The 12,049-nt window shown below is 49.2% G+C and overlaps 2 pseudogenes; one reads left to right on the forward strand and one right to left on the reverse strand.

Annotated features, from left to right (window-relative positions):
- The window catches only part of LOC147119231 (uncharacterized), a 108,533-nt pseudogene that overhangs the window by 48,878 nt on the left and 47,606 nt on the right, over positions 1 to 12,049 (reverse strand).
- Positions 1 to 12,049, forward strand: part of LOC147119232 (uncharacterized) — a 125,322-nt pseudogene that overhangs the window by 24,703 nt on the left and 88,570 nt on the right.

The following is a 12,049-nucleotide window of genomic DNA, read 5'->3' on the forward strand; positions in this document are numbered from 1 at the left end:
TCTTAAAAAGGATATCCTTGGAGCAGTTGTGCATTCTATTGATGAGCAGGTTCCTTTTGTGATTGAGACGGACGCTTCCGATTTTGCAATTGGGGCTACCCTGAACCAAAATGGAAGACCTGTGGCCTTTTTCTCATGTACTCTGAGCAATAGTGAGCAGAGACATTCATCAATAGAGAAAGAGGCATACGCAATAGTAGAAGCACTGCGTAAATGGAGACATTATTTATCTGGGCGACATTTTACGTTAGTAACTGACCAAAAATCTGTGTCCTTCATGTTTGATGTCAAACATTTCGGAAAGATTAAGAATGATAAAATAATGAGGTGGAGGATCGAGTTGGCATGCTACCATTTTGATATAGTCTATCGTCCGGGGAAGGATAATGTTGCCGCTGATGCGCTGTCGAGGGCTTATTGTTCTGTGCTTCACGGAGATACGCTTATTAATCTTCATCATGCTTTGTGCCATCCTGGTGTTACGAGGATGATACACTTCGTACGCACTAAGAATTTGCCCTTTTCAGTTGAAGACGTCAAGCGGATGACTTCGTCATGCTCTGTCTGCGCCCGGTGTAAACCGAATTTCTTTAAGCCTCAACGAGCTCATCTTATAAAGGCTACTTCTCCCTTTGAACGCCTGAGCGTTGATTTTAAGGGGCCTCTTTCTTCAACGACTCAGAATCGATATATATTTACAGTTGTGGATGAGTTTTCAAGGTTCCCTTTTGCTTTTCCTTGTGCAGATGTATCAGCTGCTACAGTTATTAAATGTCTGACTCAACTTTTTGTCATCTTTGGGATGCCTGCGTATATCCATTCGGATCAGGGAAGTTCTTTTATGTCTTCCCAGTTGAAGGAATACCTCCAGAGTCGGGGAATTTCTACTAGCAGAACTACCCCGTATAATCCCCAGGGTAATGGACAGTGCGAACGATACAATGGGGTGATCTGGAAGGCAGTTATGTCGGCTTTGACATCCCGGAACCTTAAGAATACACAGTGGGAAATGATACTGCCTGATGCCCTGCATTCCATTAGATCATTGCTTTCAACGGCTACTAATGTGATCCCCCATGAAAGGCTCTTCAACTATCCACGGAGATCCACTACGGGATATTCGGTACCTTCATGGCTTACTATGCAGGGACCTGTGCTGCTCCGACGCCATGTTAGACTGTCAAAGTATGATCCTTTAGTGGAGGAGGTGGAGCTATTGGAGGCAAATTCCCAATATGCTCACATTCGATTCCAAGATGGGAAAGAAAGTACGGTTTCAGTTAAAGACTTAGCTCCTTGTGGTGGCCAGCCCTCTCCTGAGGACATTAACAATAGCCATAATTCAGATAATGTTGATGTCGTCACAGATACTACGAACATTTCCAATCCTATTGCAGACACTTACAATTCTCTTAGTCTGCCCCCGATGGATGTTCATGACCCTCCCAGTCTACCTTCTAATGGGACTTCCAATCCGGAAACCGTTGATAATCGGGATATTGATAGCCTCCCTGCAGAAGATATTTCTGTGTCTCCTGGTGTGGGAGGGCAAGGAACTCCACCAAGGCTAAGAAGGTCGACACGAACAAGATATCCGGTCGACCGATTAAAAATGGACTTTTAAAATAATTAATAATTTAATAGTAAAATTTTAAAATTGTTGAAGGCATTATACATGTATTGCTCTAGTCATAAATAACTAATTGTAAACTGTAAAGGCTACCTAGGTTGAAGTATATTTTAAAAGGAGGGGTGAATGTGGTGATTATTCTTGTTTTATAAGAAGCATTGTAATTGGTTGCCTGTTTTCCTGCCTTGAGATATATGCTGTAAACTTATTGGTTAGTTGATTCCATGTGACCTGTGGTGGCCATCTTAAATTCAGTTTTCTACAGTTTGGCTGAGGCTGGGTGCTCAACATGTACTTGCTGGTTTTTTAAGGTTAATAAAGCCTAGCTTTTGAAAGGCAATCTACTCTTTATTTCACTGACCAATCACCATTTCCTCCATTTACAGATGCTCCCTGATCAGTCACTATTTTCGCCTTCATTTACAGACACTCCCTGACCAGTCACCATTTCTCCTCCATTTACAGATGCTCCCTGACCAGTCTCCATTTCTCCTCCATTTACAGGCGCTCCCTGACCAGTCCCCATTTCTCCTCCATTTACAGACGCTCCCTGACCAGTCTCCATTTCTCCTCCATTTACAGACGCTCCCTGACCAGTCTCCAGTTCTCCTCCATTTACAGACGCTCCCTGACTCACTTCCTGTCTGTCCCGGAGTTTGGCGCTTTGTTGTGATTCGGGCCAGAGCGAAACGGGAACCCACGGGTGGGGGCGGATACCTATCAATTCGTCCAATAAAAAGCGACGAGTTAGGAATGTAACTAAAGGTTTTTATTGACTAAATAACAGAGCCCACCCTCGTGGGTGATCGGGTCCAACAAGGAGGAATACCAGCCAGCCGACTACCTTTATACCTGGGCAGATAGGTGGAGCCATGGGCGGAGTCGGAGGTGGTCAGCCCAGGTATAACAGCGCGACAAGAGGCGACCTCGTATCGTGATACAACAGTGATAACGGTGATAACAATACAACAGTGATAACTATAGTGTAACGATAAAAGTGGTTTACCACATTCACCCCTTGTTTAGATTTGAGTCCGGCGGGGTGAAGTGTACTACCAGTTCTGGTATGTCAGTCTGTCCGGAGGCCTCGTAAGCCTCTCCGATCGTCGCAGCGGCGGTGCTGCATTATCCGGTGTTAGTGCTGGTGTCTGCGTGGTCGGCGAAGGCTCGTGGGGTTCCGGCATGCCGTCTACCTGGGCTGGAATTGGGGGGGTGGTGGGGGGGGGTAAAGGTGGTGTCTCCGGAGTGCCCGAGGGTGCGAGGTCTCGTAAGGAGACTGTGTCCTCCCGCCCGTCTGGGTAAGCCACGTAGGCGTACTGGGGGTTGGCGTGCAGGAGGTTCACCCTCTCGACCAGGGGGTCTGTTTTATGGGCCCTCACGTGCTTTCGCAGCAAGACGGGCCCCGGAGAGGTCAGCCAGGTTGGTAGAGTGGTTCCCGTAGTCAACTTCCTGGGGAAAACAAACATTCGTTCATGGGAGGTGGCGTTAACGGCAGTGCAAAGTAGTGACCGGATGGAGTGCAGCGCTGTCGGGAGGACTTCCTGCCAGCGGGAGGTTGGGAGGCCCTTAGACTTTAAGGCTAAGAGGACGGCCTTCCATACCGTCGCGTTCTCTCTTTCCACCTGGCCGTTCCCTTGGGGGTTGTAGCTGGTGGTCCTACTTGCTGCAATACCTCTCGCTAGTAGGAACTGACGGAGTTCCTCGCTCATGAAAGAGGAGCCCCGGTCACTATGTATATAGTTTGGGAACCCGAACAAGGCGAAGAGGTCGTTCAGACATTTAATGACCGTGGTACTGGTCATGTCTGGGCAGGGGAAGGCAAAGGGGAAACGGGAGTACTCATCAACAATGTTGAGGAAGTACACATTACGGTCAGAGGACGGGAGGGGCCCCTTAAAGTCGATGCTCAGGCGCTCGAAGGGGCGGGTGGCCTTGATCAGGCTTGCTCTGTCCGGCCTAAAGAAGTGCGGTTTGCACTCGGCGCAGGTCTGGCAGTTCCTGGTTATGGTCCTGACCTCCTCGATGGAGTAGGGCAGGTTGCGGGCCTTAATGAAGTGGTAAAGTCTGGTGACCCCGGGGTGGCAGAGGTCGTTGTGGAGGGTCTGAAGTCTATCACTTTGCGCGCTGGCACATGTAATTCGTGACAGAGCATCGGGGGGTTCGTTCAGCTTACCTGGCCGGTACAAGATATCATAATCGTAGGTGGAGAGCTCGATTCTCCACCTCAAGATCTTGTCATTCTTGATTTTGCCCCTCAGCTTGTTATTAAACATAAAAGCGACCGAACGTTGGTCGGTAAGGAGGGTAAATCGTTTGCCTGCCAGGTAGTGCCTCCAGCGTCGTACCGCCTCCACAATCGCCTGGGCCTCCTTCTCGACCGACGAGTGTCGGATCTCAGGGCCCTGTAGGGTCCTTGAGAAGAAGGCCACCGGTCTCCCCTCCTGGTTAAGGGTGGCGGCTAGGGCGAAGTCGGATGCATCGCTCTCGACTTGGAAGGGGATGGACTCATCCACTGCGTGCATAGTGGCCTTGGCAATGTCTCCCTTAATGAGGGAGAAGGCTGCGCACGCTTCCTCCGTAAGGGGGAAGGATGTGGACTTCATGAGGGGTCTGGCTTTGTCCGCATAATTGGGCACCCATTGGGCATAGTAGGCGAAGAGCCCCAGGGTTCTCTTAAGTGCCTTAGGGCAGTGGGGGAGGGGTAGCTCCATGAGGGGGCGCATTCTTTCGGGGTCGGGGCCGATGAGTCCGTTCTCTACTACACAGCCAAGGATGGCAAGGCGCGAGGTGTTAAACACACATTTCTCCTTATTGTAGGTGAGGTTCAGCCGTTGGGCTGTACGGAGGAATTTCTCCAGATTCACGTCGTGGTCCTGCCGGTCGCGGCCGCAGATGGTGACGTTATCTAGGTAGGGGAATGTGGCCTGCAGTCCGTTCTGGTCAACCATCCGGTCCATCTCCCTTTGGAAGACCGAGACCCCGTTGGTGACACCGAAGGGGACCCTAAGGAAGTGGTATAGGCGCCCATTCGCCTCGAAGGCGGTGTACTGGCGGTCCTCGGGGTGGATAGGGAGTTGGTGGTAGGCCGACTTAAGGTCGATGGTCGAGAATACGCGGTATTGTGCAATCTGATTGACCATGTCAGATATGCGGGGAAGGGGGTATGCGTCCAGCTGGGTGTATCTGTTTATGGTCTGGCTGTAGTCGATGACCAGGCGATTTTTATCGCCGGTCTTAACGACCACGACCTGGGCACGCCAGGGGCTGTTGCTCCCCTCGATGATGCCCTCCTTCAGGAGACGCCGCACCTCAGAGCTAATGAAAGCTCTGTCCCCAGCGCTGTACCGCCTGCTCTTGGTAGCGACGGGTTTGCAGTCGGGGGTGAGGTTAGCGAACAGGGAAGGTGGCGGCACCTTGAGGGTGGATAGGCTGCAGGTGTTACGCGGTGGGCGGTTTAACCTTCGCTGGTTGTCGACTGTGAGTGGGGGGAGGGGTCCACCGTATGCTAGGGTTACACTTTGGAGGTGGGATTGGAAGTCCAGCCCTAGTAGGACGGCAGCGCAGAGCTGGGGGAGGACGAGGAGTTTAAAGTTTTTATACTCTGTACCCTTAACCGACAAGGTCACAGCACAGTAGCCGCTAATGTCCGTGGCGTGGGACCTCGATGCCATCGAGATTCGGTTGCGCGTTGGCAGGACAGGGAGGGAGTAGTGGCTCACCGTGTCTGGGTGGATGAAGCTCTCCGTGCTTCCGCTGTCGAACAGGCAGGTCGTGGCGTGGCCGTTTACTTTGATGTCCATCATCGACTTGGACAGGTGGTGTGGGCGGGCTTGATCCAGAGTGACGGAGGCTAGCGTGTAGGTAAGTGAGTCGTTGTCGTCTGCGGGCGAGGCGGTCGTCGGGTCCGGGGGCCCGGTGGCAGTCGGGCGTGGTGGGTAAAATGGCGTCTCCCACGAGGTAGGACAAAATGGCGGAGAAGATGGCTGCCCCCATAACTCACATGAGGCACTATTGGGGTCGGTTGCCTTGATCAAAGATGGCCGCCCCCATGACTCACGTGTGGGGATACTGGCCTCAGTTGCCGTGAAAGAAGATGGCCGCCCCCACAGTTCGCATGAGGCACTGCTGGCCTCTGAAGATCCGCTCCTGCAGGCCTTAGAGAAATGGCCTTTCTTCCTGCAGGTTGTGCAGGTAGAGTTCCTGGCTGGGCAGCGCGACCTCGGGTGCTTCTCCTGGCCGCAAAAGAAGCAGCCGGCGGCCCGATCATGGGTGCCCGATGTCGGAGCCGGTACCGGGGGTGGCGGGCCCGGTCGGGTCCGGGACGCCGACGCTGAGGTAGGTCCCGGGGGCGGCGCTGCGAAGGGTATTGCGGTAGGGGTCGGGCCCGAGTCCCAGGGTCGCGAGCAGTACCTGGAAAACGCCTCCTGGTCCTGATGGGCCACCTCCAGGGAGAGAGCGAGGGCTTCAGCTTTGTCCAGGTCGAGGTCTTTAGCTTCAAGCAGTCTTTGCCGTGAGTAGTCGGACCGTAGGCCTTTCACAAAGGCATCGCGGATATTATCTTCCGTATTTTCAACAGCCGTCACCGCTTTAAAGTCACAGTTCCTGCCGAGTGCTCTTAGCGCCCGTAAAAATTCAGCTACAGACTCTCCTGGCTGTTGCGGGCGGGATCTTAGGAGGTGCCTGGTGTACATGTAATTTACCGGGCTGCGGTACTGCTGTTTCAGTAGGTTGATAGCGGCCTCGTACGTAGTCGTGTCCTGTATGAGTGCGTATACTCTCGGGCTCGCTTGGGCGTTCAGAAGTCTTAGTTTGGATCTCTGCGGGGCGCCGGATTCTTCCAGGTAGGATTCGAAGCAGTCCAGCCAGTGTTTGAAGTTGAGGGCTGCGTTTGCTGCCTGTGGGTTTAGATCCAGGTACGGTGGTTTGAGGGCTTGCAGCCAAGCCGGCTGGTGTGGCTGTGCTTCTGGGAGGGCTTCTGGCTGGCCAGTAGTAGACATCTTTAAAATTTAGTCAATAAAATTGATATACCTATCAATTCGTCCAATAAAAAGCGACGAGTTAGGAACGTAACTAAAGGTTTTTATTGACTAAATAACAGAGCCCACCCTCGTGGGTGATCGGGTCCAACAAGGAGGAATACCAGCCAGTCGACTACCTTTATACCTGGGCAGGTAGGTGGAGCCATGGGCGGAGTCGGAGGTGGTCAGCCCAGGTATAACAGCGCGACAAGAGGCGACCTCGTATCGTGATACAACAGTGATAACGGTGATAACAATACAACAGTGATAACTATAGTGTAACGATAAAAGTGGTTTACCACAGTTCACTGCTCTTATAATCGGGCCTGGGGCCGCATGCGGGGTGTGTGAAGCCCGCGTCCCCCCAGGGTTCATTAACCCACCTTCACCTGCTGCAGCCTCTCGGCTTCTGCTTCACCGCCCAACAATCAGCCTCACCCGCGCATGCTCAGTTCACCATCTGTTGTTCCGGTTCAAAGGCGAAGCTCCGCCCCTCACACACTCCGATTGGTTGGCGGACCCGCCGCCAGCTCGGTCCTCCAGGCCCACCCCGCTCTTCCTATTGGTCTGGAGCTCCCGTCAATCACCCGGGCAGTGTGAGCTGAGCATGCGCGGATCTTGGCCGCAGTCGCTGACACATCAGGTGAGAGAGCTCAGGGAGCGGGTTCATGAACCCCGGGGGGACGCGGGCTGCTCACACCCCGAGCTCAGGGAGTGGGTTAAATTATCAACATTTTATTTTCTGTATTTGATAAACCATTGCTAACTGAAATACTGAGTTGCATGTAATCAAGGAAAGGGAAATCAGTTGAGTTGTTTCTTTGAAGAGACAAATATAACCAAATTAGTAACAATACTGTGGAGGAGGAATTCCTGGAGTGCATACGGGATGGTTTCCTGGACCAATATGTTGAGGAACCAACTAGAGATCAGGCCATCTTAGACTGGGTATTATGTAACGAGAAAGGATTAATTAGCAATCTTGTTGTACGAGGCCCCTTGGGTCGGAGTGATCATAATATGATAGGATTCTTCATTAAGGTGGAGAATGAAGTAGTTGACTCAGAGACTAGGGTCCTGAATTTAAATAAAGGAAACTACAATGGTATGAGGCGCGAGTTGGGTAGGATTGATTGGGGAATGTCACTCAAAGGGTTAACAGTGGACAGGCAATGGCAAACATTCCAAGATCGCATGGATGAACTACAGAATTTGTTCATCCCTGTTTGGCATAAAAATAAATCAAAAAAGGTGACTCAACCGTGGCTAACAAGGGAAATTAGGGATAGCATAAGATCCAAGGAGAGGACATATAAATTGGCCAGAAAAAGCAGTAAACCTGAGGGAAACTTACAAGGCCTCATTTATTGGTGTGTCCCACCCGAGCGGCTGTTAATGGCTTTAATAAACTGACAGCAAGGTTTTTTAAAAGGTGGAAAGAGGTGAAAAACGCCACTAGCGATGCCTGTATATGTGGGAGTGAGTGGGGAGTAAGCATTCCATTGTACTAGTTACATATGGCAATAAAATGATCTTGAATCTTGAATCGTGAATCTTGAATCAAAACTCACGGACTGAGAAATCCACTTCATCAGCGCCCCTGCCACAGGACTCAATATCCACCCCTTCCACCACTGGTGCACTGTGCCTGCAGTATGTACGGTCTACAAGATGACCACGGTCAGGCTGTGTGGAGTCAAAGGTCAGGCAGCAGAATGGATGGAAAGATCACAACACACTTCCCTTAACTCCAACCCTCTGATTTCTGTTTTGTAGCCATCTTTCCATCCATTCTGCTGCCTGGCCCTTCACTCCACACGGCCTTACCTTGGTCATCTTGTCGATCTTACAAACTGTTTATGGATAGTAAGCTGGTTACAGAAAACAGAGAGTAGGGGTTGGGAGTAGCTACTCAGACTGGCAAAAGGTGGGAAGTGGTGTTCCACAGGGATCGGTGCAGGGATCACTGTTCACCATTTACATAAATGATTTGGACTTGGGAATCGAATTTAAAAATTTGTCAATGACACCAAATTGGGAAGTAGGGCTAATTAATAGGATTACACAGGATATATGGCACAGAAAGAGGTCATTCGGCCCAACCAGTCCATGCCGGCGTTTATGCTCCACTCGAGCCTCCTCCCGTCTTTCCTCATCTAAATCTATCAGCATAACCCTCTATTCCCTTCTCCCACATATGCTTGTCCAGCCTCCCCTTAACTGCATCGATACTGTTCGCTTCAACCACTCCCTGTGGTAGCGAGTTCCACATTCTCACCACTCTCTGGGTAAAGAAGTTTCTGCTGAATTCCCTATTGGATTTCTTGGTGACTATCTTATATTGATGGCCTCTTCCCCACAAGTGGAAACATTCTTTCTGTATCCACTCTATGAAAACCTTTCATAATTTTAAAGACCTCTATTAGGTCACCCCTCAGCCTTTTTTCAAGAGAAAAGAGACCCAGCCTGTTCATCCTTTCCTGATATGCACACCCTCGCATTTCTGGCATCAACCTTGTAAATCTTCCCTGCACCCTCTCCAGTGCCTCTATATCCTATTTATAATATGGCGACCAGAAATGTACGCAGTACTCCACGTGTGGCCTAGCCAAGGTTCGATACAGGTTTTGCATAACTTCCCTACTTTTCAATTCTATCCCTCTAGAAATAAACCCTAGTGCTTGGTTTGCTTTTTTTATGGCCTTGCTAACCTGTGTCGCAACGTTTAGTGATTTGTGTATTTGTACTCCGAGATCCCTTTGTGCCTCTACCCCACCTAGACTCGCACCCTCCAAGTGATAAGTGACCTCCCTATTCTTCCTTCCAAAATGTAATACCTCACATTTATCTGTGTTGAACTTAATTTGTCAATTATCTACTCATTCTGCAAGTTCATTAATGTCCTCTGTAATTTGCTGTAGGCCTTCTCACTATTGACTAACCCCCCAATTTGGTGTCATCCGCAAATTTAGAAATTGTGTTTTTGATTCCAAAGTCTTAATCGTTAATGTAAATTGTGAACAGCAGTGGTCCCAGCACTGATCCTTGTGGAACACCACCACCCACCTTCTGCCACTGTGAATAGCTACCCTTTACTCCTACTCTCTGCTTTCTGTCTTGAAGCCAGCCAGCAATCCATTCTGCTACTTGCCCCCTGACTGCATTCTCTGACCTTGTTCATCATTAATACTGAGGAAGATTGTGACAAAATACAAGAGGACATTATCAAGCTTGCAGAATGGGAGGGTAATTAGCAAATACATTTTAAGATAGGTGGTGCATTTTGGTAGGAATAATAGGAAGGCCACATACTGCTTGGAAAATAAGAGTCTAAATGGGGTAGAGGAGCAAAGGGATCTCAGGGTCCAGATACACAAATCACTAAAAGTAGCGACGCAGGTTAATGAGGCCATAACAGGAGCAAACAATGGACTGGGGATCATTTCTAGAGGGATAGAATTAAAAAGCAGAAAAGTTATGTTAAACTTGTATAGGACATTGGTTAGACCACACTTGGAGTACAGTGAACAGTTCTGGTCACCATATTATAAAAAGGATATAGAGGCACTGGAGAAGGTGGAGAAAGGCTTTGCAAGGATGATCCTAGAACTGAGATGATATACTTATCAGGAAAGGCTGAACAGGCTGGGGCTCTTTTCTCTAGAATAAAGAGAAGGCCGATGGGTGACCTGATCGAGGTCTTTAAGATTATGAAAAGGTTATATCGGGTGGACCTGGAGAAAATGTTTCCACTTGTGGGGGAGTCTAAAACTACAGGTCATAAATATAACACAGTCTCTAATAAATCCAATGGGGAATTCAGGGGAAACTTCTTTACCCAAAGAGAGGTAAGAATGTGGAACGTGCTACCACAAGGAGTAGTTGAGGTGAATAGCACAGATACATTCATGGGGAAGGTAGATAAGCACATGAGGGAGAAAGGAATAGAAGGATATGCTAATAGGGTTAGATGAAGAGTGGTGGGAGGAGACTCGTGTGGAGCAGAAACACCGGCATTGACCAGTTGGGCCGAATGGCCTGTTCCTGTGCTGTAGACTCTGTAATTCTATGTAACTCTGTGTAACTATGTCTTCTGACTCCTGATATAGCTGGAAAAGCTTTTACTATTATTACCACAATTGTACACCATCTTCCAAACGATCTGAGCTTCTCTAATGGCTGCTTTTGACTCCCTCAATTGTGGGTGATATTTGTCTCTATTCTCCAAAAACTGAACTCACCTTGATCTGAACTGGGTTCAATGTAAGACAGTTCGGGGAGTCAGGAGTTTTTCACCCCTAGACCTACGCTGGCCGGTAAAACCCCAGACGGCTTCTCAGTAAGGATTCCTCTGGTTCTTGCCATGCATTTGTCAGGATACTGAAGCCCAGCTTTCTTACTGTCCACACCTGGAGGCCCCACTCCCTGAGCCTACAACCTTCAGCAGGGTCAGTGGTGGAGTTCCACAGCGGGAGTGATCCCAGAGTAACCATCGGGATCACACCCCAGTGGATGTTCCGGGTCATGTATTTTTAGTTATCCTGGTGTCTAACACACACACTCATCAATAAAACAGGGAATTCCTGGAAACACGCTGCAGGTCCTTCTTTATCTGGAGATCAAATGTCTGTTGTATAATTGTACCAGCAGTTAACAGGCTCCTGTGAACTCCTCCGTCTGCTATTTTAATGTGGACTTTAACCAATTTTTTTTAAACGGGTTTATTTTAAATGAGTTAACGCCTGCCTTAAAATGGTAGATTCAGGACTGTTAGAAAAAACACGTTAAATCTTCATAGAATAATTACCACAGTCATTTTTAGATTGGAATCTTAAACCTGCCATTTCATTTTCAGTCAGGAGCAGATCGCAGTTTGACACCAATCTCTGATTTGACAGCACGTTTCCAGCGTTCACCGTCGTTCTTCCTGACTCTAAACACAGTTGTAAAGGAGCCTTCTGTTCCATGCCTAGGAGTTCTGAACCATGGGAGAGAGTGGCTGGGACACATTTCTCACACGCCTCGAGATTAACCCGCATGGAGACTTTACTGTCAGTGAAGAGAGACGAGAAAGACCAAAGTGCCATTTGCCCCTCTCGGTGTGGCCCTGAAGGACTGTGTCCAGGCTGAAGTACTGTTCCCGCCGTACGATCCTCCCCCAGATTGTCCTTTCTGAGCTCCAGTCAGGTGATGCTAAACACTCAGGTGGGAAAGACAAAAATCTGCAACAATGTGTTTAAAACAAAGCTGATTTATTTGACATCTATCCAGAATATTAAACTCCAGCCCAGTTACAGGAGTTATTCACCTCAGCAGAAACAAACCCCAACTGTCAGAATGAACATGGTTCAGTCCTGGATGTGATTAACAGCAGCAACAATAACAGCAGAATCCAACCCCT

This window comes from Somniosus microcephalus, chromosome 4 (genome assembly GCF_052327205.1).
Source record: "Somniosus microcephalus isolate GS21.2 chromosome 4, FLI_Smic_1.0, whole genome shotgun sequence".
NCBI classification, from domain to species: domain Eukaryota; kingdom Metazoa; phylum Chordata; class Chondrichthyes; order Squaliformes; family Somniosidae; genus Somniosus; species Somniosus microcephalus.